At 37.1% G+C, this 24,523-nt stretch overlaps 1 protein-coding gene across 11 annotated transcripts in view; it reads right to left on the reverse strand.

Annotated features, from left to right (window-relative positions):
- HDAC8 (histone deacetylase 8) overlaps positions 1-24,523 on the reverse strand; it is a 307,901-nt gene that overhangs the window by 156,492 nt on the left and 126,886 nt on the right. For 2 of the 11 annotated variants that reach the window (XR_010319803.1, XR_010319805.1), the window contains one exon: positions 21,602-23,549. The exons of 8 other annotated variants lie outside the window; for them this stretch is intronic. The gene's annotated coding sequence lies outside the window, so the exon portion shown is untranslated. The remainder of the gene's footprint in view (positions 1-21,601; positions 23,550-24,523) is intronic. One more of the 11 variants, XR_010319804.1, reaches the window with a different exon arrangement.

Consider the following 24,523-nt stretch of genomic DNA (forward strand, 5'->3'; position numbering starts at 1 on the left):
AAGCTAATGTATAATGAGTACATATCCTGTTCCCTTTTCTCTACCTGGAAATGTCTTCCCTCATATTCCTTCACTTCCTTGAGGCTAATTTCTCCACCTGGGCCCTAAACCCTCTTTCCTGTTGCTTTAAGGACCAAGTCCCACCAATGAGCTCTCTCTCTTACATTTTAAGTCTCTGCCTTCCTACTGACTTAGTTCCTTTAGGTTATAAATTGCCCACCTCTCCCTCTCCTTCTCAGCACTGCCAAACTTATCCACTTCCTGGCAAATTACACATACTACTAAACTTATTGCAATCTGGTTTCTGATCTTACTGCCCTCCTGGAGGTATAGAGACCTCTGGGTCACCATGTCCAAAAATCTTCTTTTTGGTTATCTTTTTCAACTTCTCAGAAGAACCTGGCAGTTGATCCTACTCAAAAAATCTACAATTCATCATCAAAGACTATGGCTTATTAAAAAGAAAACTTAAAAACTTAAAAAAAAACACAGCTTAATTGAGACAGAATATTATGAACAACCGTACAGCAACAAACTGGATAACCTAGATGCAATGGGTAAATTTTAGAAGTACACAATCTACCCAAACTGACTCAAGAGGAAATAGAAAGTCTCAACATACCCATAACAAGTGAACAGATTGAGTCAGTAATCAAAAACCTCCCAACAACAAAATAAATAAATAAATAAAATCCTAGACTTGATGGCTTCACTGAAGAATTCTACGAAATATTTAGAGAAGTACTGACACCGAAACTGTTAAAACTCTTCCAAAAGATAGAAAGGAAAGGAATACTCCTTAATTCAGTCTATGAAGTAAACATATCCCTGATACCAAAACCAGACAGAGACACCACAAGAAAACTATGGGTCCATATCTTTTATGAATATAGATGAAAAATCCCCAATGAAATACTAGCAAACAGAATCTGACAGCATATTAAAAGAGTCATACACCATGACCAAGTGGGATTTATTCCAGGAATGCAGGGATAGTTCAACATTAGAAAACCAATCTACATAATACATCACATCAATAGAACAAAGAAAAAGAACCACATGAGCATCTCTAAGGATGCAGAAAAAGCATTTGATAAAATTCAACCCCCTTTCTTGATGAAAACTCTCAAGAAGATTGGAAAAGAAGGGCGATTCCTCACTATGATTCAGGGCAATGAAAAGCCAACAGCCAATATTATACTTCATGGAGAAAGACTGAGAGCTTTCTCCTTGAAATTGGGAATAAGACAATGGTGTCCACTCTCAACGCTTCTATTCAATAGTGTATGAGAAGTTCTAGCCAGAGCAGTAAGACAAGAAAAGAAACACACTGTATCCAGATTGGAAAAGAAGAAGTAAAATTATCTCTGTTCGCTGGCGATATGATCTTATATATAGAAAATCCCAAAAGAATCTGCAAGAAAGCTTCTAGAGCCAATGGAGGAATTTAGCAAAGTTTCAGGGTACAAGGTCATCAACAACAACAAAAAGTCCGTTGGGTTTCGATACACCAGCAATGAGAAATCTGAAAGGGAACTTAGGGAAATAATTCCATTTACAATAGCATCTAAGAAAACAAAATATCTAGGGATAAATTTAACTAGGGACGTGAAGGACTTATATAATGAAAACTATAAAACACTGCTGGAAGAGATTAAAGAAGGCTTAAAGAAATGGAAAGATGTTCCATGCTCATGGATTGGGAGATTTAATATTGTTAAGATGTCAATATCACCCAAACTGATCAACAGATTCAATGCAATTCTATCAGAATTCTAACATCTTTCTTTACAGAAGTGGAAAGACTAATCCTCAACTTTATATGGCATGGCAAGAGGCCCCAAATAGCTAAAAAAAAAAAAAAAAAAAAAGCAATGTTAAAAGAGAAGAACAAAGTAGGAGGATCCAAACTTCCTGATTTAAAACATACTATAGAGCCCTGCAGTGCAATGGCTAAGAGCTCGGCTGCTAATCCAGAGGATTCATGCCTCACACAGCAGACAAAAACAAATTCAAAATGGATTAAGGACCTAAACATGCAAACTAAAACCATAAAATTCTTGGAAGAAAGTGCAGGGGCAAGTCTGTCAGGCCTAGCTTTTAACAATAGATTATCTAATGTAATAACAAAAGCACAAACAGAAAAGACAAAATAAAGAAATGGGACTTCATACAAATTAAAAACTTTTATTCATCAAAAGACTTTAACAAAGAAGTGAAAAGACAAGCTACGGACCAGGAGAATATCTTCACAAACCATATATAAGAATCTAAGAACCGAAATATATCTAAAACTTCACAATTTAACAATAGAAAGACAAGTAACCTAATCATAAAATGGGTAAAGGATTTAAAGACATTTCACCACAGAAGACATTCAAATGGCTACCAAAACCCAAAAAACCAAACCCACTGCCGTCAAGTTGATTCCGACTCATAGCGACTCTATAGGACAGAGTAGAACTGCCCCATAGAGTTTCCAAGGAGTGCCTGGTGGATTTGAACTGCTGACCTCTTGGTTAGCAGCCGTAGCACTTAACCACTATGCCACCAGGGTTTCCATGCTCTTCAACATTAGCCATCAAAACCACAATGACATACCATTTCACTTCCACTAGGATGGCTAAGATAAAAACAAAACAAACAAAAAACCCAGAAAAAATAAAATTTTAAACAAAACCAGCTTAATTGATATATCATTCACATACCATACATTTCACCCATTTGAAGTGTACAATTCAATGGCCTTTAGTATACTCACAGATTTGTGCAACCATCATCACAATCAGTTTTATGACACTTTCATCACTCCCAAATGAAATGCCGTGCGCATTAGCAATTACTCTCCATATCTATCGCCCCTACTACTCAGCTCCTGACAACCACTGATCTACTTTGTCTCTACGGGCTTGCCTTTTCTGGACATTTCATATAAATAGAATCATATAATATGTGGCTCCTGTGACTAGCTTTTTTCACTTAGCATAATCTTTTCACGGTTCACCCATGTTGCAGCACGTATCAGTACTTCATTCCTTTTTATGACTGGATAGTAGCCCATTGTATGGATATGCCATATTTTATTGTCTATTCACGACAGGAGCCTTGGTGGTCCTGCTATGAGTCCCAATGGACTCGATGGCAACGGGCTTGGTGTTTTTTTTTTATTGTATTCATGATTGAAGGAGCCCTGGTGGTGTGGTGGTTAAGTGTTCGGTTGCTAACTGAAAGGTCAGCAGTTCTAACCAACCAGCTGCACCATGGGAAAAAGGTGTGGTAGCCTGCTCCAGTAAAGATTACAGCCTTGGAAACCCTATGGGGCAGTTCTACTCTGTCCTATAGCATTGCTATGAGTAGGAATCGACTCCACAGCACATACTAACAACAACAGTGGGTGTGAGGTGGTATATCATTGTAGTTTTGATTTGCATTTTCATGATGACTAATGATGTTGTGTGCCTGTTCATGTACCTTAGACCATTTGTATATCTTCTTTGGAGAAATTTCTATTCCTTTGTCCATTTTTTAATTGCATTATTTTTCTTTTTATTATTGAGTTGTAAGAGTTCTTTATATATCCTAGACAGAAGACATTTATCAGATACATGATTTGCAAATATTTACTTCCACTCTGTTGTTTATCTTTTTTACTTACTTGATAGGGTCCATTGTAGCACAAACATTTTAAATTTTGATAAAGTTGCTTGTGCTTTTGGCATCATATCTAAGAGACAATTGCTTAATCTAAGGTCACAAAGATTATGCCTATGTTTTTATAATTTTATAAATTATAATTTTAGCTCTTATATTTAGGTCTTTGATCTATTTTGACTTAATTTTTGTATATGGTGTGAGGTAGGGTCCAACTTCATGCTTTTGCATGTCGATATCCAGTTGGCTCAGCACCATTTGTTGAAAAGGCTATTCTTTTCCTATTGAGTTATCTTGGCACTTTTTGTGTAAAATCAATTGATCATAAATATGAGGCTTTATGTCTGGACTCTCAATTCTATTCAACTGATCTATAAGTCTATCTCTGATTACTATAGCTTTGTTGTAGGCTTTGAAATTGGGAAGTATTAGTCCTCCAACTTTGTTCTTTTTCAAGATTATTTTGGTATTCTGGGTCCCTCGAATTTCCATACGAATTTTAGGATTAGTTTGTCAACTTCTGCAAAGAAGTCAGCTGGGATTTACTCCATTTGACTACGCTGAACTGTCATCTTATCTCCTCTCTTTCCTGTTTCTGCTAATGACACCCTCATCCTTTCAGTCACCCAAGTTCCAAACTATAAAGCCCTGTGGGATCCCTCCCTTTCTCTGCTCCCCTTCCATTACCAGTCTTTCTCCAGTCTCTCTCCCATTCCCTCCTATCCACTCTTACTACCTTAATCTAGCCCTCATGACCTCTTTTGTGGATTACACCAACAACCTCCCAGTTAGGTTCTCTGCCTCAAATCTCTTCCCTCTCCATCACACACACTACCATCAAATTAGTTTTCCTTAAGGATGGTTTTGATCAAGCCACCTCCTTTCTCAAAGACCAGGAATACCGCTCCACCGGGTTTTTTGTCTTTAGATAGAGCTTAAAATTTTTAGTCTATGATTCAAAGTCCTCCATGATCTGACTAAGGAATACCTTTCTAATCTAATTTTTCAATAACCCCTTAGCCCCTATTATTCTGTAGGCAAACTGAACTCTCCATTGTTCACCTCACTCACCTCACATTTTCTTCCAAGTATACTTTTTGTCATATTCTTCCTAGTGCCTGAAAGTCCTCTATATCACATCCATTCCTTAAAGGTTAGCTCAAATTCTACCCACTCCCATGAATAATAAGGGTAACAATAACATCTATTGAGTACTTTATTCAAAACAGAGCACTGTTCCAAGCACTTTACATGTATTAGCTCATTTAACCCTCAAAACAATTTATAAAATAGGTATTGTTAATCCTATTTTACAGTTGGAGAAACTGCAGTATGGAGAGGTTAAGAAATGTGTACAAGACCACACAGCTATTAAGCGGCAGAGCTGGTTTTCAAAAGCAGGCAGATTGGCACCAGAGTCCATGCTCTTAACCACTATGATATATCTGCCTACATGACTTACGAACTACTATGTATCAGGTGTTCTGCTGGGTTCTTCACACACATTATTTAATATAACTGCAGCAGCAGCCTCAGCATTATTGTTTTTTGAGTGTTAATCTTCCCAAATAAGCTCTGATCACATTATTTCCTCATTCTAAAACCTGTAGTGGCTCTCCATACACTTATAAAATATAGTACAAATTTTCATAGCTAAGAATTATAGCTCCTCCATGATATGGTTCCAACTTACTTTTCCAATCTCACGCATGGTACAGTCCAGCAAAATTAAACCACTGCTGTTTTTACACAGCTCATCCTCTCTGGACTTTGACCTTGTTTAGAGCATCCTTTCTACAATCTCTGTATATTCAAACTTGACCCAGATTTTATAAACACACACATTCACACATTTTGGAATGATACACTAATTAGCTACCCTTTGGGACATGGCTCAAATGTTACCTCCTCAATTAGAACTTTTCCTGAAGTATTTTCTCCCTTCTTTGAATGACCACAGTATTTTAACTCTTATGGTTCTTATAACTTTCTTTGTTTTATTTTAATGTGTGTGAATATGAATTTGTGTATATATATGTGTTTGTGTGTCTATCAAATTCTTAAATTTTCGCTAACTTCCCTGAGGGTAGAATCAATACTTTATACATTCGATAAAAAGTCATTAAATGAATAATGAATGAACTGTCACTCCAGATTGCTTTTGGGAGTTTACCTAGTCCCTGTAACAGTACTGTTTGCTACACTGCAAATCATCAATTTTACGTTTTAGGAAAATATATCTTATCCAGAGAGGAGGGGGAGGGTGGGCACCTCATTACGCTGTATTAGTAACTTCCCTGTAAACACACAAGGTGGTCATTTGAAATGCAATTTTCCTGATGAGAAACCTTATCTCTCAGTATTCAGCAGTCTGGTTTTCAGACAAAACTCCAAACTCCAAACTCATTGCCATCGAGTTGATTCCAACTCATAGCGACCCTATAGGACAGAGTAGAACTGCCCCATAGGGTTTCCAGGGCGTGGCTGGTGGATTTGAACTGCCAACCTTTTTGTTAGCAGCCAAACACTTAACCACTACGCCACCAGGGCTTCAATTTTCAGACAAGGTTATGCAAATGAGGAAGAGAGGCTATGGCAGATGTCTCTACAGGAATTAATTTGGGGGAGAGGTTTGATGCCAGAGCAGGATAAAAGCCAGGTGTGATGACATTAATGATGCTTTTAGGTAAAAAACAAAACAAAACAGAACATTTTATAGTTATTTTCTTTTATTCCATCAGGGCAGACAATGGCTTCTATTGTATGGCCTTGAGATCATTCACTGGTGCCACTTTACTTCTAATACCAGGGGCCGAAAGTGTTTTTTGTTTGTTTGTTTTTAAAAATAATTAAAGTACTAAAAGACTCATCATAGGACAATGAGATGCTAGAATAGATAGTGGTTAGCCTCCACCCGGTGCTGGTGGTAGGCTGTGGTGACCCTAAGTTGTCCCTTCAGACAGACCTGTGTTGGATGCATTCCCTGCCCTGCTCCCAGCAGGTTGTCTCCTGACTTTCTGGCTTGCATACCAGCCTAGACCAGGCTTATCATCTTCATGTTTCCAATGAGCACTCTCTAGAAATTCCCTCAATAGAGATTAAAGAAATGAGACATTCAAAGTTGAAAAACCAAGAAGGGTAGGATGCAGAGGGAGAGAAGAGAGAAATATTTTGTTGCTAATGCTTTGAGCTTCCAAAGACAGCCTGAATAAAGTTATTGCCAGCAGCAAAGCCCCTTTCTAAGATAAAATTTGAAATCTGTTGCATTTGATGAGATTCAGAGGAGGACTGTGTTAAAGCCCCAAAAGTATCAGTAATCAGTCCCAAATGGGAGTTGTTCAAATTTTCACAGGTATTTTTTTTTCTAAATTCTGTCAATCCTATCTATCTCAACTCAAGTACTGCTGACGCATTCTGCAAAAACTCAGTCTGCCAGGGGATGCAGCATAAGGTAAATGCCTCACCGACTCCTGAATATCTGTTACAAATGGCTCAGAGACACAGAAAATTGAGAGAGGAAGGCTTCCTTCTGCTATGAGGACAATGCTTCGTTTTGTTTGGGGCCACGAATGCCTCTTGGACATATCTGGAAGACAGTTAATTTCCTATAAGTTTCTCTTTTTAGTATCAGACAAACTGTACTGGTTTCATGAACATCTATAATACAAAACAAAACAAAAAGAAAAACAGAAAACACAATCCCATAAAATAAAAACAAACTATAAGTTCCCAAACCCCCAACAAAATAAAACTACGTCCCTTTTGCAGTCTTACTTTTCAAGATGTAGTTTCTTAACACTGTAAAAAAAAAAAAAAATTAAAGGGGGCATTTTTTTCTCTCATGGATAAGTCCATTATATAGAAACATAGACTCTAATTGGCATCTCTTTCTAACATGCCTTGTAGTAAGTAATTCTACTCATCAATTATATGTCACCTTGGCAAGAAAAAGGTCTGCACACTATTTTTAGCCTATTATTACTTGTCTCTCCCTATACCTCTTTGAAATAAACCATTCTCATTCACACAGGGCAAAGTGAGTCATCCAGAATTAAAGGACCTTACCAGTGGCCTGGAGTGAATCGTCAGAGCTAGAATTAGAACACTAATTTCAATTCAAATCCAATGCTGTCACCACTAAACCCGAATGCTCTCTGACTCTCCTCATTCTGAAAGGCCAGAGGATCCACAAGCAGATTATCTGGGCAGGGGGTAGGGTGGGCAGAGAGGCAGTCTGGCTTGGAGAGCTAAATTAAAAAATGGAAGAAGATGTAAAGAATATTAATCCTAAGACTAGCTGTATTAATGACCCTTTATTTGATCTGCGGTAGGTCATTTCACTGCTATGGAACCACCGGGACCACTCATATAGCACAGATAACATTCTGCTTTGTGGCATATTGTTTGCGCATATGTCTCATTCATCCCCTTTTGCAACCTCCATAGTACTGAGCTCAGGGAGAACACTGGACCTGGATTCAGACAAACTTAGATCCAGCATTTGCATGGCAACTTGGACAAATCACTTCACTTCTCTGAGCCTCAGTTTCCTTCTCTGTAAAACAAGAATATTCTCTTTCTCACAGGGTTATCGTGAAGATTTAATGATATAACATTTGTGAAAGTCTTCTCCGAGCACCAGGCACATGGTACACTCAGTAATGTTGAATGAATAAATGAATGGCCTTAAGTCAGGCCCTTTGGGTGCTATGTTAATTCTTTCAGCCCACTAGGATACTGTTGAGTTCAGCACAGCGTGACATAGCAGTGACTTCCTGGAATAGTACTCTAATGGTCCCTAAGGGCAGACAGAAATTTCATAGTGTCACTGCTTTGTTATACCTGTTCTGGGAATACAGTAATTCATTTTCCAGTGCTGCCAATCTATTACCTTTCACCAAACACAAAACTCACTTTTAAGAAGGGACAGAAACACAAGTGCCTTTCTGTTAGACAGAGGTTGGGAGGATATATTATTAAAATCGAAACTGACTTCTCTGATTTCTTAGGCAAAAAATCAGATTGGAATCCAAACAGCTATTTGGTCTTTGCAGATCCTGGCTAGTGATGCCCTTGGGGGAAGGGAAAGAGCTGGAGTCATTCCAAACTGTAGTTACAACATTTGTATGTATATTTACTGCTTGTACTTATGCTCTGGGCACTTATTTTTTACTCTCTAAGGCTTGAAGAATTCACAATTTACCTAGAGCACCGTTTAATACATATGAGTAGAAATATAGGCCTATATCTCTGGTTCTCATTTCCTAGCCATATTTTCTACACTCCCTATATAAATGATACCTCTTCATTTTCAATTCAATTGCTCTGCTTTTCAAACTTAGGTGGGCAATAATGATTTGTTAACAATAAACATGCCCCTAGCCCTTCCTTCATCCTCCTTTACCCAGGAGGGCCTCCCTAAGATTCAAAGCCGAAATCCTGCCATATAGTTAGCACCTGGTGCAGCTCATCAAAATATAATATCCTTTCCCAAATCACTGGAAATCTCCACAATGCCGTCACACAATGAGGTATGCAAGAAAGAGTTCGGTGATGGATTTTCATCATTAACTTGATATTGCATAGTTTTTGTGGGGCTTAAAAAAGAAACATATTTTTACTGCTTTTAAGTACTGCATATAGAGTAATTCCAACTCATCATATTTAACAGTTATTTTTCTGGGTCAGGATGTATTTTAAACATGCCTATGTTAGAGTGTCTGGTGGATCATTTAGGATCAGTGTCCCGTTGCTTGATGAAATCCAGATCACTTCAATGAAATCCAGATGAGGAAACTGGGTCTCTGGCAATGGCTGCCAGATCTTCTCCATATGAAATCTCTCTAGTCTGTATGCAAATTCAAAACTCCATATCCTGGAAATCCCAAACCAATCAAGTGGGGCTCCACTTCTTAGTTACTGGACTAAACACAGGGAAGCGATTCATTCTTCCCTGAGGAAATAAGCATTTCTTACATACATCTATCTTGGCACAGAAAGAGCTGGCTAAGCAAATTAATACTGTAAACAGGGTTGCACTAGGGAATGTTTGTCCTACTTAAGAGAATAAACTTTTTATACACTTTGTGCACATCCACTTACATACCAGTAATTGATATGCTAATTACAAATGATTCCTAAAGCCCCTTCCCTGAGCTGTTGTACTATGCTGTTAGTCTAGTTTGAATTACTGCATGTCCAGTGCTTGAAAGTAATAAAAATGCATTTAAAAATACTCCCTAATTCAGAGTGGCTTTCCTCCAATTAGGCTGAGTTAGTGAGGCTTACCTATTTTTAAATAGGATAGATGTTTTTCTATTTCACCTCCAATATATTTGAGATGGCCCCACCCTTGCTCCTTACCTTCCTCCTCAAGATTCTCTTGCATGGAGCTGGCACATACAAACCCTATCACCTCCAGCTCACTACTCAACTGTGCTTGCATTGTCTCTAAGAACATACATTGCCTTTAGTCCCCTGTCACTCACACACACACACACACCCTTTCACTTGTTAACTTGTTAGCTGGCTATCTGATATGCCTTCTTTTTAGGAGTTCTTTTCTTTAGTTTTTCTTTAAGTACCAGTGGGCATGGCTCCTTCCTGATATCACAGTAGGTAACCGTTCAGAGAGAACAAAGCTCAGCCAAACTTAGCATCAGGCTTTCTTATCAGGTAGTGGACACAGGATTTAATTTTGTCTCTGTACGGTACATGTCAGCAGAACACAACAAGGCAGCTCATCAGTCCTGGCAGCTGCTAGGTATATGGCAATGTCAGGTGCAGTCATTCAAAGCTATAAGATGTTAAAGCAGAGTCTAAACAGTAGTTTTTTCTAGGCTAGGCTGAAGGGACAAAACAGTAACTAAAGAATATGGGAAGGGGGAAGGATTTAGGGTGGAGGTAGCGGGTATAAGGTAGAGAGCAGTAACATGAATTTTGATGTTAGAATGTCCTATCAAGCATAGATGCGGTCAAGTTTGGGATTCTTTTCAGAACAGACCTACATTAAAGGAGTAATTCTCAAAATTTCCATCTACAAGCAAGGTCTTCCTGATTTCTGGATAGTTTCAGAACATGTTCTAGCACCAGAACTCATTAGACTGCTGCCTGTTGGAGCCAAGCCTAAGAATCAGGTCACTTTCTCAAAGGAGCAGAGATCATTGAGCACTAATGAGAGAGCAGGAAAGATGCACATAGGAGTGACAGAACAAACACAGAATTCCAAAAGATTGTCCTCTTTGACTTAAATGAAAAAATACTACTTAGCTATGAAGAGAAATGAAGTTCTGATCCATGGTACAACATAGATTAAACTGGAAACCTTGTTCTCAGTGAAATAAGTCAATTGCAAAAGGAAAATTATTGTATGATCTCACTTATAGGAAATATCAAGAATAGGCAAATGTATAGAGATGAAAATTTATTAGTGGTTACCGGAGGCAGGAAGGAGGGGGAAAGAGAGACATTGTTTAGGAAGCAGTGAGTTCTTGTCTGTGGTGATGGGAAATTTGGCAATGATTATGGGTGATGGTTGCACATTGTGATTAATGTAGTTGGTATCGCTCAATTGTACACAAAAAAGTTGAATTGGCAAATGTTGTGTTATAAATATTTTTACAACAATAAAAAAATATCACCTATGAAGACTGTCTGCTTAGGGTGGGAGGCTGTCATGGTGCCAAGGCTACTTGGTGCAGGAGTTCAGGAATTGGTTATGGAAGACATCGATTGACAGGGAAATGAGAAGAATATAAGAAATGTTACTCTAACCACCTGGATTTAAAACTCTAAGTATTAAAAGAAAAAAAAATTTTTTTTTAAAGAATTAGGTGAGGGAAAATACAGGTCTCCAATGCAACCCTAAACAAGTACTGGGAAGATGCAGGGAGAGCTCATTGACTGAAGGTTCAGACAACTCAGATAAGTAAACGCAGTATTTCCCCCCTCCAAACTAACTGCACACTTAGGTACTTAATGCCTTTTGAATTTAATATTTTAAAAGACACATCAAACTATAAACAATAAATGGCCCAATTTAGCCTCATTTCCACCTGTGGGTAACATTAACAGTGAAATTTCATTAGTGTCTGAGTCATCTATCTTCCAGAATCAATAGGCAATTTTACATATGTCATATCATCTAGAGACAGAATAGAACTTTATCAAATAAAGCAAAAGCATTTACTACAAATACTTGATTTATAGAGGGCTGAGTTCAAAGTGTAAGGATTTCAAAATGATTTAGCAGCTTATTGCTGCCCTTACCATTGGGCCAAAATGAGCTAGTGATGATCAAGATAGTGTAGCTGTAGCCCAGCTGAAGAGAGGTAGAATAATTTTGTAAAGAATTTTCATCAATTCTCAGATGAAAAAGGGGATGAAAATGAAGGTAAGGCTATATAATTTGTTCTCAAATGCAAATTTTTAGAGAGTTCATTCCTTCTCACCAAATGAAAGAGAATTAAAAAAAAATGTATTTCTTAAAATACTTGTGTATGTGTAGCTTTTGCCACGTCACCAAGCTCAAAGGAGTAAACTATAATTGTCATGTTCTCTTTCACTGAAGATCTATCTGCTTCTAAAATTGAATGACAAGGAGTCCAGAGTCCTAATGGGAAGATAAATTCTAGATGACTTATCATTATAATGAGAAAAACCCTATCATCGTTAAAATTTCTTTTCTTTAAATATTAACATTAAAAGTCAACAGTTTAACAGCTGAGACCAAGATGGCAGAGTAAGAAGTTCCACACTCCCATCCCCCCACAGAAACATCAAAAAACAAGCAGAAACTGTCAGAACTAACCTTGGTGGAACTCTGGTGAACAGTCAACGGTACACAGCAAGCAAGCAAAAGCTTGTGAAAACAGTACGAAAGTTATGTGATTTTTTTTTTTATTACTGGCTCTTGCCCCACTCCTGCCCTGGCTCTGCAGCCAGCTTGAAGCAGCCATCCACATTCCTAGCCTGGAATGCTGGTCTCTGGTTCTGGAGTGAGTAGAGCACAAATTATTGTATTGGTTTGTCTGAATCAGTCAAGTGGTTACCTAAAGTACTGAAGCAAAGTGCTAGTCTCTGTTTTGTCCATTTTGGAGCCTGCTCAGGGTGGGAGAGTGGCAGGCATAGACAAAGGCAGTGTAAGACACACTGAGGGTCCTGTGGACACATGAGTCAAAACAGGGCAATTGAGACATACTATGGTAAGCATGGGGTCAAGGTCAAAAAAACCAAGGAGAAAGTTTCTTTGGGATATTGGGGCATTTGAAGGTGCCTGTGTATAATTTAGAGAGCCACATACATGCCTAGGGAGAGACAAATGCTCAAAAAATGATGCAAGGAAATCCTCAGCTTTCACCTTAGGCTGATCTCTAGGTTCAGTGTGAGCCTGACTAAGTGTTGAAGCAGTGTCCCAGCACAGAGCCAAACTACAAAGATGGCAAAGGTGTTTTTTTTTCTATTGCTTTTATTTTGTTTGTTTTTCTTTCTTTTTTAAAATACTGGCATTCAAGGAAGTCTCTGTCAAAACACTAGCTAAATACGGCTAAAAGAATAAAGACTTCGGTAAACACACACCCATCAAGGAATTCAGCCTTTGCAAAAATAGCTTGGAAAAATCACTAAGCTAATGGACTACTACAGTCTTCAACAATAAAAGGAAAGGGGGGGGGACCCAGCAAACTCTAAGAAAGGAGATTTCTAGAGTTACTACATTATATTATTCAAATATCCTATTTTCAGCAAAAAAAAAAAAAAAAAACACAAGAAAAAGAGAGTAACAGGAAAGGATGGCCCAGAGACAGAAGCCGTCCCTGAGGAAGGCCAGACATTAGACTTAGTAGATAAAGACTTCCAAATAACTGTTTTAAATACGCTCAAAGATCTAAAGGAAGACACAGACAAAAAACTAAAGGAAATCAAGAAAACAATGTATGAACAACATGAGATATCAATAAACAGGTAGAAATTATTAAAAGAAACCAGCTAGAAATTATAGGGTTGAAAAGTGCAATAACTGAAAGAAAAAAATTCACAGAAAGAGTTCAACAGCAGATTTGAACCATCAGAAGAAAGAATCAGTAAAATTGAAGATAGGACAATTGCTATTTTTGAGTTTGAGGAGAAAAAAAAGAAAAAAGAATGAAGAAAAGTAAACAGAGCCTAAGGGACTTGTGGGACATCATCATGTGGACCAACATACTCATTATAGGACTCACAGAAGGAGAGGAGTGAGAGAAAGACACGTATACAATATTAGAAGATATAATGGCCAAAAACTTCCCAAAACTGACAAAAGACAGGAATCTACACATCCAAGAAGTGGAACAAACTCTAAGTAGGATAATTCTAGAGATAAACACGAGACACATAACCAAACTATTAAAAACCAAAGAAAAGAAAGAATCTTGAGGATAGCAAGACAGAAATGAATTGTCAGATACAAGGGATCCTCAATAAGATTAAGGACCAATTTCTCCTCAGAAATCCCGGAGGCCAGAAGGCAGTGAGATCACATATTTAAGATGCCAAAAGAAAAAAAACTTTCAACCAAGAATTCTGTACCTGGAGAAACTCTTTAAAAAATAAAAGTGAGATTAAGTCATTCGCACATCAACAAAAGCTGCGGGAGTTCATTACCACCAGACCTGCCCTACAAGAAATGCTAAAGGGAGCCCTTCAGGTTGACACTAGATAGTAATTTGAAGCTATATGAAGAAGTAAAGATCTCCAGTAAATTTAATTTCATGGGCAAATATAAGGGCCGGTTTTGCTGTATTTTGATTTGTAACTCTACTTGTTATGTCTACATTATATAAAAGACAAATGCATAAAACTAATTATAAGTATACGTTATTGGGTTAACAAGGTGCAAAGATGTAATTGATAACAACACAAAATGAGAGTGGGGTTGTACAGAGCTGTATAGGAAGAGAATTTTTATATGCTATTGAAGTTAAATTGGTACCAATTCAAACTACAATGTTAAAAATTTAGAATGATAATTGCATCTCCATGGTAATCACAATGAAAATATCTAAAAAACCTGACAGAAAAGGAAGCTAAAAGGGAATAAAAAATGGTTCACTACAAAGAAAACAAAACGAAACAAAACAAAAACAACCCCCCAAAACAAAACAAAAACTAAATACAATAAAAGGAAGTATTAGAGTAAATGAGGGACAATAAATGAATAAGATACACAGAAAACAAATATTAAAACAGCAGAAGTACTTCCTTTTTAGTAATTACTTTAAATGTAATGGATTAAACTCTCCAATCAAAAGGCAGAGATTGGAAAAATAGATAAAATAACATGACCCAACTATAACCCGTCTACAAGAGACCCACTTTGGATACAAAGACCCAAATAGGTTGAAAGTAAAAGGATGGGAAAAGATATTCCAGGCAAATAGTAATCAAAAGAGACTGGGGCAGCTATATTAATATCAAACGAAAGAGACTTTAAGTTAAAAATTGTTAAAAGATAACGGACATTACATAATGATAAAAGGATCAATTTATCAAGAAGAGATAATTACAAATATATATGCATCTAACAAAAAAGCCCCAAAATATATGAAGCAAACATTGACAGAATTGAAGAGACAGTTCTACAATAATAGTTGGAGACTTCAATACACCACTTTAAATAATGGACAGAACATCTGCAAAGAAGATTAATAAGGAAATTGAGGACTTCAGCAACACTATAAACCAAGTAGACCTAACAGACATTTTTAGAACACTCTACCCAATAACAGCAGAATACACATTCTTATCCAGTTCACATGGGTCATTCTCTAGGATAGAACATACGTTAGGTCACAAAACAAGTCTCAATGAATTTTAAAAGGTCAGGTCATGCAAAGTATCTTCTTTGACAACAATGGAATAAAACTAGAAATCAATAACAGAAGGAAAAATGGAAAATTCAAAAAATGTGGAAATTAAACAACACACTATTAAACAACAAATGAGTCAAAGAAGAAATCACAATGAGAATTAGAAAATACTACAAAATGAATGAAAATGAAAGCACAACATATCAAAACCTATGAGATGCAGTGAAGGCAGCACTCAGAGGAAATTCATAGCTGTAAATGCCTACATGAACAAAGAGATCTCAAATCAATCACCTAATTTCACACCTTGAGAAACTAGAAAAAGAAAAACAAACTAAGCCCAAAGCTACCAGAAGGAAGGAAATAATAAAGATTAGAGCAGAGATAAATAAAGTATAGAAAAACAGAAAGAATCAATGAAACCAAAAGTTGGTTCATTGAAAAGATAAACCAAATCGACAAGCCTTTAGCTAGAATGACAAAGAAAAAGGAGAGAAGGTGAAAATAATATTAGAAATGAAAGTGGAAACGTTACTACTGACCTCACAGAAATCAAAAGGAGTATAAGAGAATACTTGCATGTAAACAAATTAGATAGCCTAGGTGAAATAAACAAATTCCTGGAAACACATAAATGACACAAATTGACTCATGAAAAAATGGAAAATCTCAACAGGCCTATAACGAGTGAAGAAATTGAATCAGTAATCAAAATTCTCCCAACAAAGAAAAGTCCAGGACCAGATAACTTCATCTGGGAATTGTACCAAACATTTAATGAAGAATTAACATCAATTCTGCTCAAATTCTTCTGAAAAAAAAAAAAGAACAGGACAGAACATTTCCTAACTCATACTATAAGGCTAGTATATACGGATACCAAAGCTAGACAATGGCCCCACAAGAAAAGAAAAACTACAGACTAACGTCCCTTATGAATATAGATGCAAAAATTCTCAACAACATATCAAAACTTATGGGATGCAATGAAGGCAGCACTCAGAGTAAATTCATAGCTGTAATGTCTACACGAGCAAAGAGATCTCAAATCAAACTGAATCCAATAGCATATGAAAAAGGAGTATACACTATGACCATGTAGGATTTAACTCAGCATTGCAAGGGCGGCCCAACACAAGAAAATCAATCAATGTAATACATCACATTAGCAGGATGGAGGAAAAGAACCACATGATCATCTCAATCAATAAAGAAAAGGTATTTGACAAAATCCATCATCTTTTTATGATATAAACATTCAGCAAACTAGGAACAGAAGGGAAATTCTTCAGCATGAAAAAGGGCATTTATAAAAACCCCACAGCTAACATCATATTCAATGGGGGAAAGAACCCTTTCCTCCTAAGATCAGGAACAACACGAGGATGACCACTTTCACCATTGCTATTCAATATTGTTCTGGAATTAGGAAATAAAAAGAAATAAAACTTATCCAAATTGGAAAGGAAGAAGTAAAACTATCTGTATTTACAGATGACACGATCCTATCTATAACCCACTGCCATACGGTCGATTCTGACTCATAGCAACCCTATAGTACAGAGTAGGACTGCCCCATAGGGTTTCCAAGGAGCAGGTGGTGAATTTGAACTGCCGATCTTTTTTTTGTTAGCAGCCGAAGCTCTTACCCACTCTACCACCAGGGCTCCTGAAAAGCTATAGTAATAATAATAAAAAAAAGTATGGTACTGGTATAAGGATAGACATATAGACCAATGGAATAAAACTGAGAGTCCAGAAATAAACTTATTCATCTATAGCCAACTGATCTTCAGCAAAGGTGCCAAGACCATTCAATGGGGAAAGAAGAGTCTCTTCAACAAATGGTGCTGAGACAACTGATTCTCTACATGCAGATAATGAAGTTTGATCCATATCTCACACCATATATGAAAATTAACCTAATATGGACCAAGACCTAAATATATGAACTAAAAACATAAAACTCCTAGAAGAAAACATGGTGGTAAAGCTTCAGGAACTTGTTTTTGGCAATGGATTCTTGAATATGACACTAGAAGCATAAGCAACACAAGAAAAAAGTAGATAAATTGGACTTCATTAAAATTAAAAACTTCTGTGCTTCAAAGAACACCATCAAGAAAGTGAAAAGACAACCTACAGAATGGGAGAAAATATTTGGAAACCAAGTATCTGATAAGGATTTAATATCCAGAATACAAAGAGAACTCCTACTACTGAACAACAAAAAGACAAACAATCCAATTTAAAAAAATGGGCAAAATTCTTGAATGGGCATTTCTTCAAAGAAGATACACAAATTGCCAATAAGCACATGAAAAGATATTCATCATTAATCATTAGGGAAATGAATATCAATACCACAATGTGATCTCACTTCACACCAACTAGGATGCCTATTATTTGAAACACGGAAAATAAAAAGTGTTGGTGAGGATGTGGAGAAATTGGAACCCTGATGTTACATTACTAGTGGGAATGTAACATTGTGCAGCCATTGAGTTCCTCAAAAGTTAAACACAGAATTACCACTTGACCCAGCAATTCCACTTCTAGGTATACACTCAAAAGAATCGAAAGCAGGGACTCAAACAGATATTTGTATACCAATGTTCGCAGCCTCATTATTCACAATAGCCAAAAGGTGGAAATGATCCAAATGTCCATCAACAGATGAATGGATAAAATAATGGAGTGTATACATACAATGGAATATTATTCATCATAAAGGGAAATGAAGTCCTGATACATGCTACGACATGGACGAACCTTGGAAACATTATGCTAAGTGAAATAGGCCAAACACAAAAGGACAAATATGGTATGATCCCACTTATATGAAATATCGAGAAAGGGCAAACGTAGAAAAGTAGATTAGTGGTTACCAGCGGCTGGAGGGAGGGGGAATGGGGAGTTATTGCTTAAAAAAAAATCTAAATCTAGATTACTTTATATCTATCTGTGTTAAAAAAAAAAAAGTCAATAGTGAAAGAAAACACTTCCCCTAAATATCCTTTAATGATGTCCCTTGGTTCACACTTTATTCAGTTTGTATTGATCGAACAGCTTATAGCATGGATGGAGAATCTATACATGCAAACATGTAGTTCTGCAAGTGTCAATAGGTGATATAAGTTATGCCTCAAAACCCCAAAAAACTAAACGCATAGCCATTGGGTTGATTCCAACTCACAGCAACCCTATAGGACAGAGTGGAACTGCCCCATAGAGTTTCCAAGGTTGTAAATCCTTGCGGAAGCAGACTGCCACATCTTTCTCCCAGGGGGCGGCTGGTGGGTTCTAACCGCCAACCTTTCAGTTAGCAGCTGAGCACTTAACCACTGAGCCACCATGCCTATACTTGCAAAACTGCAGAACATTAGAAATCTTTAGCAACAGTAGTCTTAAAAAGAAAAAGGTGGAAAGGATGTAATCCCATGAGAAGAACCAAAAACCAAATCCATTGCCTTGGAATAGATTCCGACGTTGACCTATGACATTATTCACTTTCTAAAGCAGGAAATCAGGACTTACTGTATTGTAAATGAAGGAAAAGGAGGATTTACAGAATGTCCATGTTTCCAAACTTTAATTAGGAATTTAAAGCCTAAAAAGTAAATTCTGGCAATATTTATTTTTCCCTATCCATAAAATTACAAATTAAACCCTCAGGATTAGGAGATTCTTTTTGTTTTGGGGGGCAAAAATCTAACTTGCACTTTCATAAGCGTAAAAACACTATGAATTGTGTGTACTACAGATCATGTGGTTCATTTGAATAAAGTTAAATGGCTTCTTTTTAAGGAGTCCTCTGCAATCCTCTGAGGTGAAATTTTCCAAGAAGGCTTGAGATGGTATATTTTTCTTTGTCTGCAACAATTACATACTTCCATGTGACACTTTGGGGACAATATAGCCAATGGTTAAGAGGCAGACAGATGTGGGTTCAAACTCTGGCATCACCATTTACTAGGCAAGTCAATCTTCCCAAGCATCAGTTTTCTCAATTATAAAATGGGACTAATAATACGTACCTTTGTAGGTACTGTAGAATGTAGATTATAAGGATGAAATGAAGGGACATAAATATTCAGTGCAATTTCTGCCGCTAGTAAGTGCTCCTTAGAAGCTAAGCTTAGCTCCAGGGTGCAGGAGGCGCATCTGTCTTATTGACCACCACCAATGCCTAGTACAGTGCCTGTCACAGAGTAGACACTCAATAAATATTTGCTGAACAAATGAATAAAATAGTTGTATTATATTTCAGGATACAGAAATACCCTGAATAGGAATACATGTAAAATGTTAAGCACAGTGCCAGGCACACAGTAAACTGTGTTGCATCGTAGCTCCTACAGATACCTCTTCTCCACTTATTTTCTTCTTGTCAATTTCTGTTTTAAAAACCATATCGAGTGACTTGAGGTGCTTGATTCTTTAGAAAGAAGAGTCGAATGGCTTCAGAGAGGTGAATTTTTGCACCAGACCCATAGAAGCTAATATTTTCTTTCTTATTTTGGTGAAAATATACACAACAAAATATATGCCAATTCAGTAATTTCTACATATATACTTCAATGACACTGATTACATTTCTTCCATTTGTGTAACCATTCTCAATATCCTTTACCAAATTATTCCACCACCATTAACATAAACTCAATGCCCCCTAAGCAAAAACTTCCCTTTCCCCCCTATTTCCCACCCCTGGTAATCAATAATAATCTTTGGTTTCTATATATTTTCTTATCTCATATAAGTGAGATCATACAGTATTTGTCCTTTGGAGACTGACATTTCACTTAGCATAATGTTTTCAAGGTTCATCCATGTTATGGCATGCATCGAGACTTCATTTCTCTTTACAGATGAGTAGTATTCCATTGTATGTATGTACCACATTTTGCTCATCTTAGTGAAAACACTAGACTGATGCTCTGCTAGAAATTATAACAAAGAATTTTGTTGAAGGAAAAAGACAAATAAGATCATTTTGTGAAATGGAGAATCAAATGGGCACTCAAGAGGCAGCGTGTGTTCTGGCTTGCAGGGAGAGCAGTGAGGTATTTATCAGGCAGAGCAAACAAACACAAAATAGTTTCATATCAACGGGGTACAGGGAAACCAAACCACACAGGGGAAGGAAGGAAATATTTTCAAGGGGTTGTTAAACTGTAAACTTACCTAACATCAATTTATGGCCTAATATCAATACCTTACTTCCCAATACAAATTGACTAAAGCAATATTTTTAAAGCAGTCTGTATAAAGATTCCTGCCATGGGGGTTTAGCCACCGAGTGTATGCCAGTTTAACCTTAGTCGGAGTCCTTACAATGTAAAGGTTGACCATTTGGTTAGGAAGGAGATGAAATCAGCTCCAACTTGAAGTCCTCCTAGCCTACCTGGCTAGGGGGGAGTGAGTTAGGGCTTAGGCATTCCACTGGATGAATTGCCTGAGCAATTAAGACAGCAATATTATTTATATAAGCTAAGGGCTGGATCTCTGCACCCTTTGTATTACAAACAGCAGAAAAATTTACAAGAGGCTAAATAGGACAGCAGAGGCAGTTGCAAACCTGCCTCAAACCTAGTTGCAGCTTAATTTAAAATAGAATTTCAACTTAGGTCTGGGTTTACCCATTTCAATCATGCCAAGCAGCCCCTGTTTTAAGGTTTGCTTATTTATTTTCTCCCCTTTTGATCAAGCCGCCACTAGGCGGCGCACATCACTCAAGATAATATCTGCAATGGAGGTGCCTGTCTTCTGCAAGGACTTGGAGTTTTGGAGTCTCTGGAGTCGCTGGGATGGCTGCTTTGTATGACCCTTTAGGCCCTCAGATGCTACAGTTTCTGGGTGGCTGCTTTCTTTAGGCAGCTTTTAAGATTTTGGGATGCTTTTTTATCTAGTAGCCCTGGTGGCACGGTGGTTAAGATGTCAGGCCACTAACCAAAAGGTCGGCAGTTTGAATCCACCAGTCGCTCCTTGGACAACCCTATGGGACAGTTCTACTCTGACCTATAGGGTCGCTATGAGTTGGAATCAACTCGATGACAGTGGGTTTGGTTTTGGTTATCTAGTAGCCGGGCACCATTTGATTTCACCTTGCCATAGCTTCATAGCTTCAGGCTTCATCTTTAGTGTGTGTTGGTCTCCGGTTGGGGTGTTACAAACAAAGCCACATTAGAGGAACAGCTTGGCACTTAAAAGGGTTTGGTCTTGGATCTAAACTTTATTTTCCTCAGTAAAATCATTTCTTTTAAATACATAATTCGTTGCATGGCCATATCTTTGAGGGTTGGCTGTGGCAATGAGAAACACAGTATATTATACATATAACAAGTCCTATAATAATAATTACAATGATTAAAAGAAGGAGACAGGTTGGCAGAAAGGAGCATATCTCAAACCTGATGCTTTGGGGGTAACCAGCTAAAAATATTAACAAAGGAAGGAACAGTCATGGGAGAAATGGTATGTTACTAGGAGGCCTTTTGGCATATTTTAGAGATGTCTTCTACTTCTTCAGAGGTATTTATCTATGAACAGCAAAAAGTATTGGTGACAGCACAAACCCCTCCCTGCTGAGCTTAACCAAAGTCTAAGACAATTCTAATTCTAGTAGAACATTCGCCAAGGATTCTAAAGATTTTTTTTTGTGCAGCTATTCCAACAGCAATGCTATCAGTAACTTGAGCTATAGTGGCAGATAGATTGTGAACGGACATTTCTAATTGCCCAATTCCAAACCACGGTATAGTAGCCATAAGAAGGACCATCCCCATCCTGCGTAATTGGCTATGGGATTGCTTGAGAGAATGAGTCCTCTCTTTTGTATGGATATTAATTTCAAATCACTGTTCTATAGTAAGCTGTCATTGTATGAATTCATACTTATGGGAACTCCCAGGGTCCTTAAAGTACCTTGGCCTGTTATATTTCAATTACTTAAACATGGTAAAGCCTAAGTATAGGGTGAGTCATCAGATTTATTTTTTGTACAAGCTGATCTTCTACATATCTGGATGGGGCACATAACATGCCTTTTCTGGTGTGAATATTGGGAAAAGGAATGGACTGATTAGCTTTTGAAAACCAGCATGCAGTTTGTGAATTATCACAAATGAATAATTCTTTAAAATTTAGGGGATTTCAAGTTGTGCACAAATAGGGAGCTTTGGATTAATTCTAATGGTTATCTTTTATTAAGTAATAATATAGAGCATTATTAATAAAAACTTTGCATAGTGTGAATAGAGTAGACCATTCTATCCATGCACAAGTAAGACTGAAACAGGGAGCTGATGGATAAGTGGACAATTCTGGGGGTAGTCATAGTTTGATATGAATGGCATGTTTAAATGTTTTATTTTTAAATTAATAGTAAAATTAGGTGTGAACTTATAGTCGAGGACTGGTACGGTGAGAGGGTTAGTATAATCCTGTGTGGATTGCAGGGCAGAGTGACATACCCAACATTCTGTTAAATTGCTGGTGCTGGTGACCAGTTAATCTAACTTGATAAAAGCATTATTTTCTTTCTAGGCAACAGTGGTGGTTATAACTAACAGAAAGAAGAAATTTATTATAAACCATAATGGAGAAAAGGTTAACTAAAGTAATATTGTAAAAGCAAAGATAAATTAATGAGTGTGGAACACTTTTTTTTAGTAATTCACTAGGCAATGAATTTAGGTAAAAAAATATTTTAAAAGTTATAAACATTAAACAAGTGTTATAATTTCAATTACTGGCATAAGGAATAAAAAGATTTAACTTCTGGGTTAAAATTAAAGGTATTTAATGATTATTAAAGCTATTAAGAAATAATTCCACAAGTGAGAAAAAATAGTTAAGATTACTAAAATACCAACAGTTAATAACTAGAGTTCATAGATTCCAGCAGCTTGTGTGTGATCTCGTTCAGTGATGTTGAAGTCAGCGGCTTAGCTTTGAAGCTGCTTGCTTTTGGTCACTGGGGCGCTGCTTCAGTCTGAGTCTCAAATTTCCGGTTGGCTGGCAAGTCCAAATTGGCGTTTTAGCTTTCTTCAACTGTGATAAATGAATCCAAGGGTTAATTCCTTTTAGTTTAATTGTGCAAGGGTTAGTTAAAAGGACAAGATAAGGTCCCTTCCATCAGGGTTTTAAAGAATCTTTTAGTTGTTGCCTTTTCCAATATATATAATTTCCTAGGGTAATATTAACTAAGGGAGGAGAATCAGGTTTTCCCTTTTTAAATGTCTCATTAATTTGTGAAAAATATGTCTTAGAGTATTGCATTAAAGACTGACAATTTTTTAATAATTCAAGTTATACTAAATTAGGTCAGTAGAGACAATGTAGGGAAGGATCATGGGCCTTCCAGTATTTCATAAGGAGTAAGTTTATGATGTCTGAAAGGAGTGCTTCTTAAATTTAAGAGGACTAAAGGGAGAACTTTAGTCCAAGACAAACCTAAGGACTTAGAAAGCTTAGCAAGTTATTATACCATTAGTTCTTTCTACAAGCCCAGAGCACTGTGGGTGATAAGGGCTATGTAATCTCTGGTATATGGGGAAACCTTGGCATAATTCTTGAATAATTTTCTCACTAAAATGAGTTCCCTGATCATTGCAAAGAACTTTTGGTGCTCCCAGCAGGCAAAGGGTATTGTTTAGGGGAAAATTTAAGATGATTCCCAGGGTTGTAATGAGGGCAGATAGAGCAGTGGGGAGCCACATGCTTAGCTGCCTCAGAAAATTTTTCCCACCAGTATTTTTTTTTATCTCTTCCTAGATGAGTGTTCTAAAGTAGAGTCCTCATCATAGGAACGTGTAAAAGCTTAGGAAGAACAATTCTGGCATTAGGTCTTAAACATAGCTTAGTGTCAGGATCTTGATAATAGCCTGACTTTTTCCATGTTCCAATTTCATTAGATTGAGACAATTGCTGACGTTTTAAAAGATTCTCTTTGGTGGATGCAAATACACTAGTTGTTTTATGAAAATAGTTCCCTATAGGTTTTTCCAAAGGCCTGTTTACACACC

This window comes from Loxodonta africana, chromosome X, assembly GCF_030014295.1.
Source record: "Loxodonta africana isolate mLoxAfr1 chromosome X, mLoxAfr1.hap2, whole genome shotgun sequence".
NCBI lineage: Eukaryota > Metazoa > Chordata > Mammalia > Proboscidea > Elephantidae > Loxodonta > Loxodonta africana.